The sequence below is a fragment of the Lygodium microphyllum genome, chromosome 14 (genome assembly GCF_053477565.2).
Source record: "Lygodium microphyllum isolate KBCC chromosome 14, Lygodium_microphyllum_v1.1.10, whole genome shotgun sequence".
NCBI lineage: Eukaryota > Viridiplantae > Streptophyta > Polypodiopsida > Schizaeales > Lygodiaceae > Lygodium > Lygodium microphyllum.
Genome location: NC_141148.1, coordinates 152,837,853 through 152,854,946, shown reverse-complemented (window position 1 = coordinate 152,854,946; position 17,094 = coordinate 152,837,853).

Sequence of the window (17,094 nt, the reverse complement as noted above, 5' to 3'; positions counted from 1 at the left end):
ACGAGGGGATGATTTTTTGGGAATGGAGGGTGGTTGTGTTGTTTTGGAAGTGGAGTTTTGGAATGGTTTTAGAGGTGGTTTGGGGGAGTGGTAGAAATTGGGTGTGCGTGAGGAGAAAGGGGGTGGTTTGGTTATGGAGGTTGGAGGAGGAGGTGGTCCGAGAGAAGGCTTGTAGTGGAGAGGGAAGGAGGAGGATATAGAAGGGAGGTAGGGCAGCACACATTGTAGTAGTGACCAAGGTGTAGAGTGGTAGAGCAAGCGATGATTTTGTTGTGGGTGACTCTATGAGGCGGCTATGAGTGGTGGCGACTCTATAGCAAATGAGGAGTGGCGGAGGGGATGCATTAATGGACGGCTCAAGTGGTGGCGGTGGTCATTACAGGGAGAGAAATTGATGAAAGAGAAGGGATTCGAAGAAATAGAAGATGTAGAAGAATATTCTTAGAGGTAAAGCCTGTCAATTTATTTTTGCATCTTGAAAAGATAAATCTCTTATAGAAAAAAAATGTGCATCAAACAATAGCTTCTTCTTTGCTACTCAGACCGCCAATTTGATGCTTCTTTTGGCTCCGAAAGGGGGGTAAAATACTAGGACACTTGATCAAAGTTCTCCCAAATCACCCCTTCTTCTTCTCCTAGTTTGGAGTGATGTTTGTTCTCTGTAAGCTGTGATCACGTGTTGCATGATTTTGCCAATCCTTCTTTTTGCATAAAATCCCCCAAACATGGCTAAAAGCTAGTTGCTTTTTTTTTACATGTCATCCTATTCTAGAAGTTGTCTACATCATTTGGATATTTACAAGAAATAATATTAAAAAATATCAAAACTAGGCTAAACTTGTCCAAACTTCTAGTATTTTTGAAGCATCCACACTATGAACACTAACACTACTTACTAATATGGCATTGACTCTCTAGATCAATAACAAAGCAGAATGACAATGCACTCTAGAATTTTTCACATTGTGTTCGCGTAGCGGTACAACATCCACCCCCTCTTGACCCACACATCCTCCGGCATGTGCCAAAGTCTTATGGATCTGCAATGTTAGAAGAAGTATTCTCTGCCATGTCAACGTCTCTATCTTCTACCTCTTCTTCTTCCATATTCTCATATTCATGCTCTCAGTATCCAACTCCTTCAACTCATATGTTAAAGACTGCGTATGTTTAAAGAGCTTGATACGTTTTCCAACCACTGGAATCCTTAGAGTTGTCCCATCCATCTCATGTAATGCATATGTAGCATTGTAAAATAAATCTTGCCACATATGGACCAAACCACTGCTTTGACATCTTCCAATTAGCACTATGTTACTTTTCCAAGTTGTTGTCATAAACCAGCACCCAGTCCCCTTCTTGTATAGCTCCTGGTCGTAGTCTGTGTCACTTGTCAAACCTCTTCTCGTTCTTGATCCTTGAAGTCTTCAGCTTTTTCATGGCTATCTCAATGTCTTTAGGCATTCTTTCTAATTGTCTAATGCGTAGGACTAGCAACACTTCTCTATTCAAACCCTTCCAATGGTAGAATACTCCAAGTAGCAATAGTATATAGGGACTTTAGAACTACTAAATGAAGTATTGGACCCTCCATATTTGCTACCAAAGTTGACCTATTTACCAATAGCCCTTTGTTGTCCAAAAGAAGCCTACATAGGAATATCCTTCTTGTACTTACAAGAATATCTCTCTATTAGCTCAATAGCATGGAATGTGGTAGGTTTTTGGCTCATAATATCAATGCTCTAGACCATAAGTATATTTATGCAACTTTGCATCATCACTCACACTCTCTACATACATGGTAAGATTCAAGAGATAATTGGTATACTCTCTGATTGATAGGCTTCTTTGATCCAATTGATATCATTTTCTAGCCAACTTTTTTTTCTTAATGGGATAGATAAATACTTAAGCCATCTTATCTTTTTGAATTCCTCCCAACTATCAACTTATTGATTTTTCCTCTTTATGTACCTCCACCATATATGAGCAAAGCCCTCGAGGGTTGAACTATAGCGACATGAATCTTTTGGTCATCTAACTTAAGGAAAATGTCAATATAAGATTCTAACTTTGAATTCCACTCCTCCAAATTAATCGATGATGATGAATAGCCAATATATTTGGTCAACACAATCTTATCATGGAGTTCATTGTAATGATAGGTGCAATGAGAAAGGAAAGGAAAAAGTATAGGAAAATGCAAAGTTCACTGAGATTGTACCACAGTCGAATGTGAAGATTGAGGAGATAAATGCATTGGAGTACAATTTTGATGACTACATTCTTACAACTTCATCACTTGTTGATGTCACTTAATTGATGCACCATTCGGTTACTTTCAATGTTGGCTTCTTGATTCGAGGGATTCCTTTCATGTTACCCCACATCACCATTTGTTTTATAACTGCCATACTAATATGGGCTATGTTTTCCTAGGGGATGATGCTACATTGGATATCATTGGTATAGGTAGTGTTAACTTGTGCTTTGATTATGCTTCATCGTATACATCATGTCCTAGCTTAATTTGAAAAAGGATCTTATTTCATCTAGATAGTTGGATAATGATAGGTACCATATAACATTTGGTGAATCTTCATAGAAGATCATCCATGTCAGTCTTGTTTTTGCTAGAAGTGCCAAGGTTAAGTGCCTCTACCCTTTGCTTATTTCTAGGTCTATTGATCATGTATTTGTTGTGACTGATCTTTCACATATATATGTATGGCATCAACGCGTTGGACACATGTCTTTTAAAGGAATGAAAGTATTAACCCATTTGTAATATCTCCTGCCCTTGGATTACTCTACTTTGATTCATGTGATCATTGTCTCTATGGTAGATAGAGTCATAATTTACATTAGATGTTTGGTTCTACTTGTGTGGGTGAGCCTTTAGCTATTGTGCATTCAAATATTTATATCCCCATGCCCTTGGGTCATGTGCAAAGTATTCTGTTACATTCATAGATGATTTTTTGCATAACGTTTACGTCTATTCCACTAAGCAAAAATTATTTATTTTGCCTATGTTTCATCACTTTTATACCATGGTTGAGAGCCAATCTTGGTATAGGGTAAAATACTTACAATCTAGCAATGGGGGTGAATATGTCTCGAAGGCTTTTGAGTAGCTATGTAATGAGAGGGGTATTAAGCATCAGTTGACCACCCCATGTACCCTACCCTAGAATGGTATTGCAAAGTGCATGAATAGGACTATGTAAGAAAGAGTCCATAGTATGCTTAGTTCGGCATATTTACTACAACACTTTTGGCAAAGGCAATTACCATTGTCATGCATCTCATTAATATATCTTCATGCACTGCTCTCTTGGTGGTAGAGTTGCAAAGTGAGTATGGTTTTAAAAGTCTCCCTCATATGACAGTTGTGACTCTTTGGATGTGAGGATTTCTACCATATTCCTAAAGACAACCACAATAAGTTGGATCCAAAGTCCATCAAACACATCTTTCTTGGATATAGGGATATAGGTGAGATGGGCTATCATCTTTAGGATCCCTAGGCTTGTAAGGTTATCCACATCCATGATGCCATCTTCCATGAGGATAAGATGCATATAAGACCAAAGTAGGCGATTGAGATAGCAAGGTGATCTTTCAAGAGGAGCCTCTTGTCTCAATACATCTAGCTTTAGTGAGACAAATACTACAGTTGTTGATGACCTAGTGGCCGAGGATCCACCTATTGTGCAAGATCATAATGTTGGACAGAAAGAACATGCCCTTTAGGCCCGCCAACCAATTTTGAGGTGCTTTGCTAGAGCTTCATATATTCTTGATTGCTATGAGCCCTCTATGGATTATGTCATGGTGAGAGACTTTGATAAGCCACTTACCTATGAGGAGGCTATGTGTAGAGGTGATTCTTACTCTTGGGAGAGAGCTATGGAGTCTAGTTTTGACATGTTGTAAAAGAATCATATGTGGAACTTAGTTTTCTGCCTAAGGAAAAGCGTGCATTGTTATGCAAGTGGGTGTACAAGTTGAAGAGTACCCTTGGTTACCATGAGTCAGCATATAAGGCCAGATTAGTTGCTAAGGGCTTTAAGGAGAAAAAGGGAGTTGATATTAATGAAATCTTTTCCTCTATGGTCAAGATGACTACCCTCTCCTCAATCGTGGCCTTGGTTGCTCAATTGGATTTGGATCTTTATCATATGGATGTTAAGACAACTTTTTTACTGAGGGGCCTACACTAGGCCATTTATATCTCAATTTATATATAGTAGCCTAAGGGCTTTGTGGAGAAAGATAGGGAACACTTAGTGTATAAATTGAAGAAGAGTCTTTATGGACTTAAGCAGGCACTTCATGCATTTATAGGGGTATTCCTCTAATGATAAGGATTTGTGTTTATATACGAAGAAGACTCATGATGGTAGCCTTATTATATTGGTGGTTTATGTTGATGATATGCTTATAGATTGGAATTTCTCATGTTGAATTGGATGCCTTAAAGACTCAACTCAAGAAGAGCTTTGAGATGAAAGACATGTGACATGCCTCACACATACTTAGTATGTGCATTGCATGTAATTACTCTAATAGACTTCTCTACTTGTCCCAGAAGAAGTACATACACAGAGTACTTGAGTGATTCCATATGCAAGATGGTAAGCCTATTGGTTGACCTTTACCTTCTCATGTAAAGATTAGTTAAGCTGATTGTTTGCAATCAAATGATGGGAGAGCCAAGATGCCCAAGGTTCTATATGTATTTACAGTGGATAGTTTGATGTATGTAGCATAACCACTCGTCCTAATATAGAGTTTGAAGTGAAAGTTGTGGCATGTTATATGGCTACACCTGATAAATGACATTGGGATGCTGTGAAGAGTATCATAAAATACCTTGAAGGCATAATAGATATGTATATTTACTATAGGAATTTTTGATAGAAGAGTCATGAGTTACACTAACTTAGATTATATAAGACATGTAGACAATAGGGAGTCCATCTTTGGGTATTTCTCTACCTTTGCTGGAGGTGCTATCTCTTGGAATCAATGCAATTTTCAAGGTTTGCTACGAGATTTTCCTCTTTTTGGCCTTCAGCAAAGCAACTCTAGTCTCTCATATGGATAGATAGTGCATAGTATAGCAGCATATAACACCATATTAGAGAATTTGGGAATCTCCCAAGTCTCACTTTCAAATAAGGTGTAAAGATTTGGCCACATGGCTAAATCTTAACCCATGCTTCAAACTGCGACTTGGAAGGAAAATCTATATAGAAAATAGGGTAGATTTCAAATTCAAGTAAGGGGACAAGATTTGATCATGTGGCTAAATATGAACTGTATTGGAAATTTCCAAACTATATGAGAATTTCATAATATAATATTATACCAAGATAGAATGGAGGTCATATCAATTTTAAATAGACCCTCGAGGTCATTTCCTTCAACCTAGACTTCTTTCACCTCCCCAAAATCCACATGCTTTAAAGAGAAATAGGATATACATACACTATTATGCGTGTAGTACCTTTGCCAAAAATCAAACAACTAGTGGGTATATCAAATTGATAGTAGGATTGCAAGATCCATGTCCTTCCTAATAATACTTGATAGCATGTCCACCCTGAAAACCTAATAATCCTAAAGTTTAACATTCATTCCACATTAGCAACAATCACGTGAACTTTAGTAATGCAACCTTCTAGTTGTCTTAAACTGTCATTAGCCATTCAAAGAATTCTGAAGGTATACTTTTGGATTTCCAGTCCCAGCCTTTCCATCAATTTTGAACTCATAATATTGATGGAGGATCCCATATCCACAATGGCATGATCCATTAATATGTTGTTAAATGATATATTGCTACCCATGGGTAATGCTTTTCAGTATGTTCAAATGAGTCATCTCCCGAATCCTGAGCTATTCCCAAGGATTTGATGATATACCCAATGTGAAGGATCTTCTTAAACTCTTTACACACTCTTACAGATAACTTGATCAACTATAGGAGGTTTAGATCAAGCTTTATCTTTCAAAGAGAATTGGCTGAGTCAAATTCATGATAACTAGCAATGGTTGTCTTCTCTCGTCTTACCATTCTTTCTATTGGCCGCTAAATAGGCTTAGATGCCTCTTTCTTGGCTTTTACCCTCTTCTTTGATAGTTCTTTATTGAAGTCAGCTTTGCCATTAGTAGCTTTTTAGAGGCTTGGCTTCCACATCGTAGTTAAGAATGTGCATCTCCTTATCACCTTGTTTATAGTTTGTCCCAATAGGTTTTACATTATCTCTAATACCTTCTCTAACTTTCTGTCTTCTTGTAATGCCTCTTAAATTGGAAGCCTCAATGATGTTCACATGCATAGCTTCGATAAGGCTAACACCATTGCTACTGGGCAACTCTTCTATGATAGATTTTCTTTTCTACAATATTTTATTTGGTTCCTCATCCTGTTGAAAGTTATTCCCTTGTGATCGATGATTAATCAAACCTGGTTTCTTAGTCCCTTGCTAAAGAGAGATGATCTTACTCCAACAAGTATTAGCTAGATGGTCAGACTTCCCACATATGTCGCATTTAATATTAGGGCTATTTGTCTGTATTATTGTGTTATCATGTGAGTATAATGCTTCATCATGTCCTTGACTTCAATAAGAACATTTGATGCACTAGACTAATAACTGTGATCATCCGATTGCCATTCAACTAGCCTAATCACATGGTCATGCATTGATTGTGTTGTTTAATTGGTATAACATTAGAATTTGTTATTTGGCTTTCATTATTTATTGGAACCATTTGGCTAGCCATTGACATAGCAACATTAGGAAAAGCGGATAGCACGGGCACATTCTACGTTATGCTTTCTCCTTCATTCAAATTGGTCATAGGTATACTAGTCATACCTTGACTTCCATTGATCAATGCCAATTTATTTTTAGGACGTAGACTCAAATTTAGGTTTGTGTGAGATGTGTAGGCCACTTGTAAATGTTACTCTACCTCCTTGGCTTGTGTAGTAGCAGTGTCTATATTAGCAAGAGTAACACTACTCAACTACACTTGAATATTGAAGTCTAATCCATGTAAAAAGTATTGTAAATGGGCAGCAGGTGGAATAGGAATAGAGTTTTGCAATTTTCCAAACACTTCTTTCAAATTATTGGCATAAGCTTGAGCATTCTCATGGGGCTCTTGATGTATCACATTCAAGACACATAGCCAATACTGATTACCTCTCTTAGGGGTAAACTCTCTTTGAAAGGCCACAAGGAATAAGTTGATTGTGGTTATGGTTCAGGCTTCCAAGCCATAATACCACATTGCAGCTCTTCCTTTTTAGAGACATGTTGACACACATCATGAGATGTCCTTGATCTTGAATTCGGCAATTGAACATTAACTTTTGAAACTCACTGATGTGGAGCTCTGCATCTACCTCTGCTAACCCATTAAACATGGATAGAGGGAAACATAGGGCTAGCAAATCCGGTGTTTTCATGATCCTATGTGGACATAGTGTGAAAAAGAGTGCATGATCATTTGACTTCCTTATTAATCAAGAGAGTCAATGTGATCTGAGTCATTAGTGCTAGTGTTTGTGGCATGGATTATAACAAAATACTAGATTTTTGAATAATTTTAGCCTAGTTTTTATATTATTTATTGTAAAAATCCAAAAAAGTTAGAAAAGCTTCTAGATTAGGATGGCATGCAAAAAGCAAGTTACTTTTTCAACTAGTTATGGGATTTTCATAAAAAAGACAGATTGACAAAATTGCGCGCGTTGCAATCGCTGTTGATAGGCTAAAAATTGCAATTTGAACAGGAAGATTTGTGAGCAGGTGTCCTAGGGCATTACCCCCCTTTCGGAGCCAACGGAGCCATAAAATTTGGGTTCCGAGTAGTAGAGTTGGAGTTGTTATTTCTGATCCACATTTTTATTCTACGAGGGAGCTCCAAGAGATCTAATGCTTGGAGAGTGCTTCTGAGTAGTTCCAAACAAAGGATTTCAGGTTCTGTCAATACATATTCATTTGTTTTATCGTGCTTGTCATTATTGTGTTTACCTCTTGTGTATTCTTTATCTTCTCTTCCATCTCCTATCTCTACTTCCTTCTACTTCTAATCCTAGGTGGATTCGACATTTCGACTAAAACCCCTCCGACATTAGTGAACCTAACATGAAAGGTCATCAGAAGAAGGAAAGATAAGATGAAAGAACCTTTGAACACAATCTCTAGTGATGTTTTGCAATAGTTGGTGCAAAATATGAATATGCTTATGCGGGTACAACAACAACAACATGTGATGCAAGCTTTTGCTCAAAGAGAAAGTGTTGTGATGAATGCTCTGCAAGCAATTGAGAAGTTATTCAATGGCAAGAATGTATCTGCATATGCACATACCTATGCTTAGAAGATAGAATTCTTTGGGGTGGCTCAACCTGCATGGAGATGATATTTTATACGTCTTACTATATATAAACTGAAAGCATGGATTATAGAATTATACTTGCAGGATGCTGACTGGATAGCTTTCAAGAAGATAGTCATGGAAGAATTTTACATTGAAGATACCAATTTGATTACGCATAAGAATTTTCAGGAGTGGGTTTTACAACCCAATAAGGGTCTTGCGGCTACAGAATTGTTAAGAGAATTTGAAAGTCGATTTGAGCAAAGGGATCTTGCAGAATAGCAAGCTCTTGCAAGCCAAAAAATTGAATTTTTTCTACAAGCAGCAAATCCTGAGCTTCAAAAGAAGCTTGATGATTTGCTAGAAGATTAGACTACAAAGACAGGTCTGAAAACAGAGTGGAGACATGTCATTGCACTTGTGAAAAAGCATAGAAGAAGAGAAAGAGAAAGATTGCATGTCCCTAGCCTGCCCACTGTTATGGGAAAAATAATTGAAGTATCCACTAAGCCACCCGCTTCTATGGCTAACCCTATGACTGTTCCATGACTGTACCTACTATTGTTCCCTCTGTTAGGGAAGATGTCCTAGATGAATTGGTCAAAGGCATGCGAGATCTTCAATTGAAGGTTGCAAAATTGGATGAAAGAGGACAAGAGGAAAGGGGACGGGTAGCAACTCCTAAGCTAGGAAAAAGATGTATGTGGTGTGATAGTTTGCAGCATGAGAGAGGATTGTACTGCCTATCAGGAGGCCTTGGCGGAACAGCTCATCTTTTGGAAAGATGGCAAGATCCATGCACAAGAAACGGGATTACCTCTTGCTTTGAATTTTGGAAAGGGAGGTATAAAGAAGTTGTTTGAAGACTTGGCTGTTCGAAATGCTTATGCAATAGTACATGCTTCTACTTTTGGTCTACAGTTGGATAGAATGCATGGCCAAGTGATGGTTAGGCCAAAGGCTGGAATATGGACACATGCTTTACATGTAGCTGAAAAGAGAAAGATTACTGATTGTGAAATGTCTCATGCAAGGTAAGACATTTGTGACATAACTGGTTGGGAATCACTAGTAAATGCATATTGAGTGTATGCATATTTAACAAAGGTACAAAACATGGATGTACTTGTGGAAGAAAAACAAAAAAGAGATGAAGATAATTCATGGACATCTAAAAGAATGACAAGAAGAAGTGTGGATCAACCTAAAGCTACAAATCAACCATCTCTCGAGCATGTTATGGAAAAGGTCAGTCAGGAGCAAAAACAGGATAACAAACAAGAGGGCAAAAAGAAGGACAAGTAGCTAGGATATAAGTTGCAATCTGACATTGAGACAGCCACAGATCTTAAGAAGGTTCTTGAAGAACGGATTCTAAACAGCCGGATGGAATTCACCTTGGGAGAGGTGCTTGGCATTGCCAAGTGAGAATTTCATGATGAGATCGTTGAAATGATTAAGAAAAAGCATCAGTTTCTTGGTGATACCACTAATGCATTGCTGCAATTTGAAGAGGAAACTGGTTTGTTGGGTATTTGGGCTAAATATGAGCATGAAGTAAGTACTGGATTATCTATGCATGATGCTACTAATTAGTGGATAGCATGTGAAAAAGAGAAGAAAGTGGCTTAAAATGCATTGTAGCAATATGCATGGTGGAGTAAGGTAGATGCAATAGTATGGGGAAGAGACTCTAGGATTTATTCCTCAAAGTCACTACACAAGAAATCATTGGGCTAGGGCTACCACTGAAACGGTAGTGAAAATAGGGGAACGTGAAACTCCTTGTGTTGCTTTACTTGACCATGGGTTTGAGATAAATGTCATTGAGCGTGGATTGTAAGAAAATGGTACATGGCATGTAGACACTGATCATGGTTGGCATATGAGGGCTACAAATAATTCTTCAAGAGAGCTTTATGTTGCATGTCCTAATGTAAAAGTGACAATTGGTGATGTACAAGAAGAGCAACACTTCTTTGTGCAAGATAATTCCTCATGTGCAGTGATTTTGGGATAGCCCTATATTACAAGAGTGCATATGGAAAGAAATGTGCTTGATGATGGTTCTCCTTATGCAAGAGTTAGAAGCAAGGATGGGAAGAAAGCAGTCCAATTTCTTATTGTTTGTGTTAATCATCCTAGAAATTGGGATACACTTCAAGAGTCTCCTTTGGCTCCAAATGCAAGGGAATTCAAAGACCTAGATTTTCATTAAGCACTGCTGTAATTCGGGGCTACATTAGCATTGTTCAGAGGATGTACTTGCCTCTTGATGATATGAAGCATGTATTTACTATTGGTTATTCTCAATTTACATCAAATAGTTCATGTTGGTTTAAGCCTATGGAAGATATGTGCAAGGCTGAACGCATATCTATGAAATGAGCTACTAAGGAATTGAGAACATTAGGATTGTTAGCTGAAAATGAAGGCATTTCAAGCATCTCTTTTATGGGCTGAATATTAATGGCACTATGATTGAAATTTCAGCAACTATCATGCAAAAAATGAGGCTGAAAACAGAGTGTTGTCAGTATGTTCTTTGGATATGTATGATGTTATAGCATTGTTTGCTCAACAGGAAGGATTACAATGGGTTGAAGCACTTGTGGAGACAAAGTATAAGACAGTTGACAAAAAGGTGAAACCAATTGCTTTTGCACTTCCATCAGAGTGTGAGGGTTTGTATGAAAAAGTGTTAAGGTAGCCAAGCTTACGAGATCCCAAAGATATAGGTCATTAGTTTACATATGAAACATTACAAGAATTGAAAATTGGAGTAGAAGGGTTTCTTTTGCCTACTCAGAGAAACTCTTTTATGTGGATGTTGGCTAGGCATGGAACGGCATTTGCATTTCAGCCAAGTAAAATAGGTTGTGTGGATCCAAATGTTGTCTCTCTTGTGGTAATATTTAATGTGCCACATGTACCATGGAACTTGAGGCCTATTCCAGTGCCTAGAGCTTACTTGTCAAAGCTGATGGATTTGCTAAATAAAAATATTTGCATGAAGATCGTGGAGCCCTGTTCAGCCTCGTACTCAAATCGTTGGTTTACTGTGCCCAAAAAGAATGGGGCTTTGAGATTTGTTCAAGACATGCAACTGGTCAATAAAGTGACCATAAGAAATGTGGGTGCACGTCCTATGGTTGATGAATTTGTAGAGGCTTTTGTAGGCAAAGCGATCTTCTTTGGGTGATGTTTACTCAGGGTATGATCAGTTTCAGCTTGTAATTGAAAGCAGGGATATCACAACCATGAAGACTCCCTTGGGGTTAGTACGAATATATACTCTCCCATAGGGTGCAACAAACTCAGTGGCATTCAGGTACCAATGTATGTGTTGAAACAAGCACCAAATGATCAGCACTTTATTGTTGAATATACTAAGGCAAGTTAAAAGTATCATTACTACAAAATTTGGTGCATGTACTAACAAGCATACCAACACAAATGAGAATATATACAAGTATCTACATCACTCATAAGAAAAGACTTAATATACACTTACCTCTACATTACTCATTTTGCACCACGTTCATTCAAATAAAGGTAACTCCATAGCTCCTTCTTTTTCATTTGTTACTTCTTTTTTTCTTCTTCTTGTAGTTTGGGATGTTGATATATGCAAGATCTCAAGAAGATGTGTTAAATTCAAGCTAATATATAATATTCAAAGCTTTATTTCATGTTGTTCTTGTACATATTTGTGTAGTTTCTTTTGTAGTTGTAAATACGAAAAGAGAGTATGATTTACTTCTCAAGTTGAAATAATTGTAATTGTTTATTAAAGGGATGGAAAAGGGAGAGGAAGAGACAAGAGAGATAGAAAAGGAAGAGAATTCTTTTTCACTATATTTGTTTAGTTTCTTTTTTGGTTTGTGGTTTGTTTAGTCTCTTCACAATGATTATAAAGAGACAGGGAGGGAGGGAGAGAGAGGGAAGGGAAAGGTAGAGTGGGAGCTAGAAAAAGATGGAGAGATGAATTAAAAGAGAAAGAGAAAAAGAGAGGGAGAGAAAGAGAGATAGAGAGAGGGAAGATCGAGAGAAAGAGAAAGCTAGAAAGAGGAGAATTAAGAGATTACAAATAAAAGATAGTGAAGAGAGGAAAAAGAAAGGGAGAAAAAGGGAAATCAAGAGCTAGAGAAAGAGATCAAGAGTGAAATATATGGGGAAGAGACAATGAAGATATAAAGAGGGAGACATAGGGAAAGAGAGTGCTAGATAGAGAGGGGGAAGAGAGAAAGAGGGGGGTAGCAAGAAGAGGGGAGTGAAAAAAAGAAAGACGGAGAAATGGAGATAGAAAGAGGAAGGAAAGTAAGAGATGGAGTTAAAATAAGAGAAAGAGAGAGGTTAAGGGAGAATGAGAGAGAGAGAAGGGGCGAGGGAGATTAAGAGTGAAAGAGAGTAGTAAAGAGAAAGATAGAAAGGGAAAGAGAGAGGGACACACACACACACACACACACACACACACACACACACACACACACACACACACACACACACACACACACACACACACACACACACACACACACACACACACACATATGTGTGTATGTGTAAAGAGAGAGAGAGAGAGGTCAAGGAAGATTGATGGAGGAAAAAAGAGAGAGCTAGAGAGAGGGAAAGGAGAGGAAGAGAGAAATTAAGAGAGAAATAGGTGTAGAGAAGGAATAGAGAAAGAAAGAGAGATATTAAGAGAGAAACAGAGAGAAAGAGAGCTCTAAGGGGGAGGGGAGGAGGGGAGGAGAGAGGGGGGAAGGGGTCACTCATAAATATCTAAGTATATAATGTGGATTCAAAAGAAAGGAAATTTAAAATATGTTTTTTACACAATTTCATAAACAGAAGGGTGTCATTTCCTTGGGGAGGTCTGTCATAAATATATGTATGTATCACATGGGTTCAACATAAGGGATTTTTATAATACAAAATTTACACATTTTTTACATACAAAAGGGTCCCATATAAATGGGTACTTATAGATTGAATAGAAAAAGGTTATGCTTTATTAAGGAAAATTTCATAGATAAGGATATTTATAAATAGGCCTTAAACACATGTGATATAGAGGGTATATATATAGTGAATTACCATGGGTCATTTCAAAGGATTATTATCATAGATTGAATAAAAAGGGTACATCTCATCTACAAAAAGTTCACAAATAATAGCATTTTTAAATAGGCCTTCAATGCATGGATATATAGGGTTTACATTTAGTAAACAAAGAGAGAGAGAGAGAGAGAGAGAGAGAGAGAGAGCAAGCTAGAGAACGGAAAGAATAAGAGGAAGAGAGAGTTAAAGAACAAGAGAAAGGGAAAGAGAGAGCTACCTAGTGAAAGTTAAACATTAAGAGAGAGAGAGAGGAAGGAGTTTGAGGCTACATTAAGAGTAAAAGAGGAAAGAGAAAAAGAGAATGATCTAGAGAGAGAAAGATAAAAAATGGTTCGAAAGCATGATGACACATAGATTGGGTGATTTGGATACATTTATGATGGCTGGAAAATAGTGTCAACAGCTCCACTTTCTTGAAATACGAGAGGTATGTATGTGAATTTTAGAGTAAGAGATTCTTATTTAATTTTTATGATGAATCTTTAGGGCATGTGATGGAAAGATGATTGGGAATGACTAAAATATGTTTGTTGATGTCCTCACTTTCAAAATTTCATTCATTTTCCTTTTACGCATATTAAAAACTATAAAATCACAAAACTCAAAACACGAGATTTAATGGAAAATGGTATTGTTTTTGGATTTTGGGGATCAAATGATGTTCATATGGCATAAAAATGAGTATATTGATGAATCACATTTCATATAAGCCATACAAATTGAAAAACTAAGAAAAATCAATAACTTATATTAAAATAAATGGAATTTTTCATTAAAAATGGTGAAATAAATGATAAAATAAGAAAAATGTGTTTTTTGTCTTAAAAAGTACAAAAATTAAGAGAATATTTGTAATTGTGCAATGAAGATAAATCATGAGGGTTTTCTTGATTTTATCTTTATTTGTATGTTCAAGTACATGTTTAGAGCTTATTTCTATGAAAAATTGTCACAAAATCTCTCTATATCTATGCAAGCAAGTAAAATGTAAACGGTAGGGGATGTGGGATTAAAATGGAAATATATTTGATTAAGTTGCTAATTTATTTGCATATCTTAGTATATAAGCCATGATGTATATAAGTTTTAAGGGGTTTAGTAGCACAGATTAGCTGCTTCTGTTCCCTAGTAACATAGCACGACGCTAGTAGAAAGAAATCACGAAAATATTGTTTATGCACTTCACGTTTGCTAGTTTTTGATTAAGTTGTTTGAGCACAAAGTTGTTTATACATTGCACACTTTTCATATGCAATCTAAATATAGTATTAGGAGATAAATTCTTTGATACATTGCAATTGTATGTCTTGCTTACGACCAACGTTGAGAGTGTACGATTCCCTTTGCTATAGGGTAATACAATATGTACAATCTGTTGGATCATTATGTTTATATTATGAGAGGACTTTGTTACGCTTGTGTTTTATGTTGGAGATGGCACATCCTAGGGCCAATCCTATAGGTGTAGGATAGCCATAGCAGCCATACAAATGTTTGACTTATTTAGAGTAGTGTATAACCTCTAGATGCTCTTGATTGTGAGGCCATGATGATGGTTTGTGAACATAGGAGGCCTCTGGCTAGAGCCCTAGAGCCTGTGTCGAGTGTATTTTAGGTCTCGACACTTATACTTTGGTTCCGTAGAAGACGATGTCACAATTGGTTACTTATTACTAATCCAAGAGAATATTTCCGAACCTAAAGAGAAACAATATCCAAAAACTAATTTCTTAGAATCTTAGTCACCTGCCTAATTTGATTCACAATTCCCCATAAGAGCACTTCTGGAACTATATGTGATACTATAGTCATGAGTTTTCTTCAAGTATTTGAGCACCTATATCCTAGCTTTCCAATTACTTTCTTTTGGTTTTTTTGTGAACCTACCGAAAACATCAGCAACAAAACTAATATCTAGCTTAGTGTCACACAAGTAGATGAGGCTACCAACCAACCTCCTATACCTCCTAATGTCTTCTAATGTTGATGTATCTTTAATGGAGAACTTCACATTGACCTCCATAGGTGTAGCTATCTTCTTAGACTCATTCATACCAAATGCTTTTAAGATCTCCCATGTATAATTCTTTTTAGAGATGAAGATTTTGCCACACTTTAATCCCAAAATAATAGTACAACAAGCCCAAGTCTATCATTCCAAAATCAAAGCTCAAATCCTTTCGATTCCAATGGATCATATGTTCATAGTTATGCATAATAACAAGGTCATCCACAAATAGGACAATCACTACAAACTTTGCACCATCCCTTAAACATACAAGCTAGCATTCCAGGCACATATTTTGAAATTCAAGCCTAAAAGGAATTTATATATTAACTAGTACCATGCTTTAATATGGTCTTGTTTCAGCCCATACAATGCCTTTTTTAGCTTACAAACTTTCTTCTCAAAATGGAAGGCCTCAAATCATAGTAATTGAATCATATACATCTCCTTCTTGAGGTCTCAATTCAAGAACAATGGTTTAATAATATCCAGTTGGTAAACTAGCCATGTCTTATGAGTGGCCATTGCAAGTACTATACAAATAGTGGTCTAATCTATTAGCTATCTCCCTAGGTATGCCTCTTCATTAATAGACACTATGCAACATCATCAACAAGACAAAGTTCATCTTCATCGATATGCTTGAGTGATGTGTGCTTGCATACTAACAAGATGGGGATGTGAGTATAAGCTGCCCACTGTATCTATCAATAGAGCATGAGATAGAGGATAGGGTGAGTGACAAGTCCTTTCCTTTCAATTACAATAAGATGTGAGTTCTACAGTGTCGTGTTGCTGCGCATCCGAGTCGTTTACACCTCCATTTCTTTTGTTGTGCATTTGTGTTAATTTCTGCGTGTGATTCATTGTTTGTGTGATGCATTTTGATAATCTGCATCCAATGTATATATTCCCTTAGTGCATGTGTATGATTTTGTTTGGATGCATGATGTGTGTGTATTAGAAAAATATGAAAAACTGATGCCAAAGGACATTATCAAGCTGATAATTTCAATGATGATCTCTAAGAAATGATGCAGGACATGCATATGATGCCAAACAGGGTGACCTTTGAAATCGTCATTAATGGCTTTGCCAAAGCAAACAGAGTTAAAATGGTGCTAGAACTTCTGGATGAAATGAAGGAATATTTTCACAAACCTATCAAGTAGTTAATGCCAGCTATTACGGCATTGAAGGTGAAAGGGAAGCTGGATGAGGCCACAATTCTATTAAGAGAAATTTCACCCGAGCTGAGTTTAGATGAGCTAAATGAAAATGCTTTCTGTTGTGAAGATTATGGTGGTGATGACATGTATGAAGAAGACTTTCCTCTGTCAGAGTGGAGGTCTGTGACTTATATACATGAGGGCTTTGTCATACTCTCATTCACCCATGCTTTACACTCTTGGAATTCTGCAGTTGCGAAGGCACTTGAGCAAGCAGATGTGCAGTGGAGTAGTTCTCTTGTTTTAGGAATTTAAAGATTCCTCAAAAGCACAAAAGTTTCTTGGGTTTTTTTTTACTGGTGAAAAGACACTGCAGGATTCATG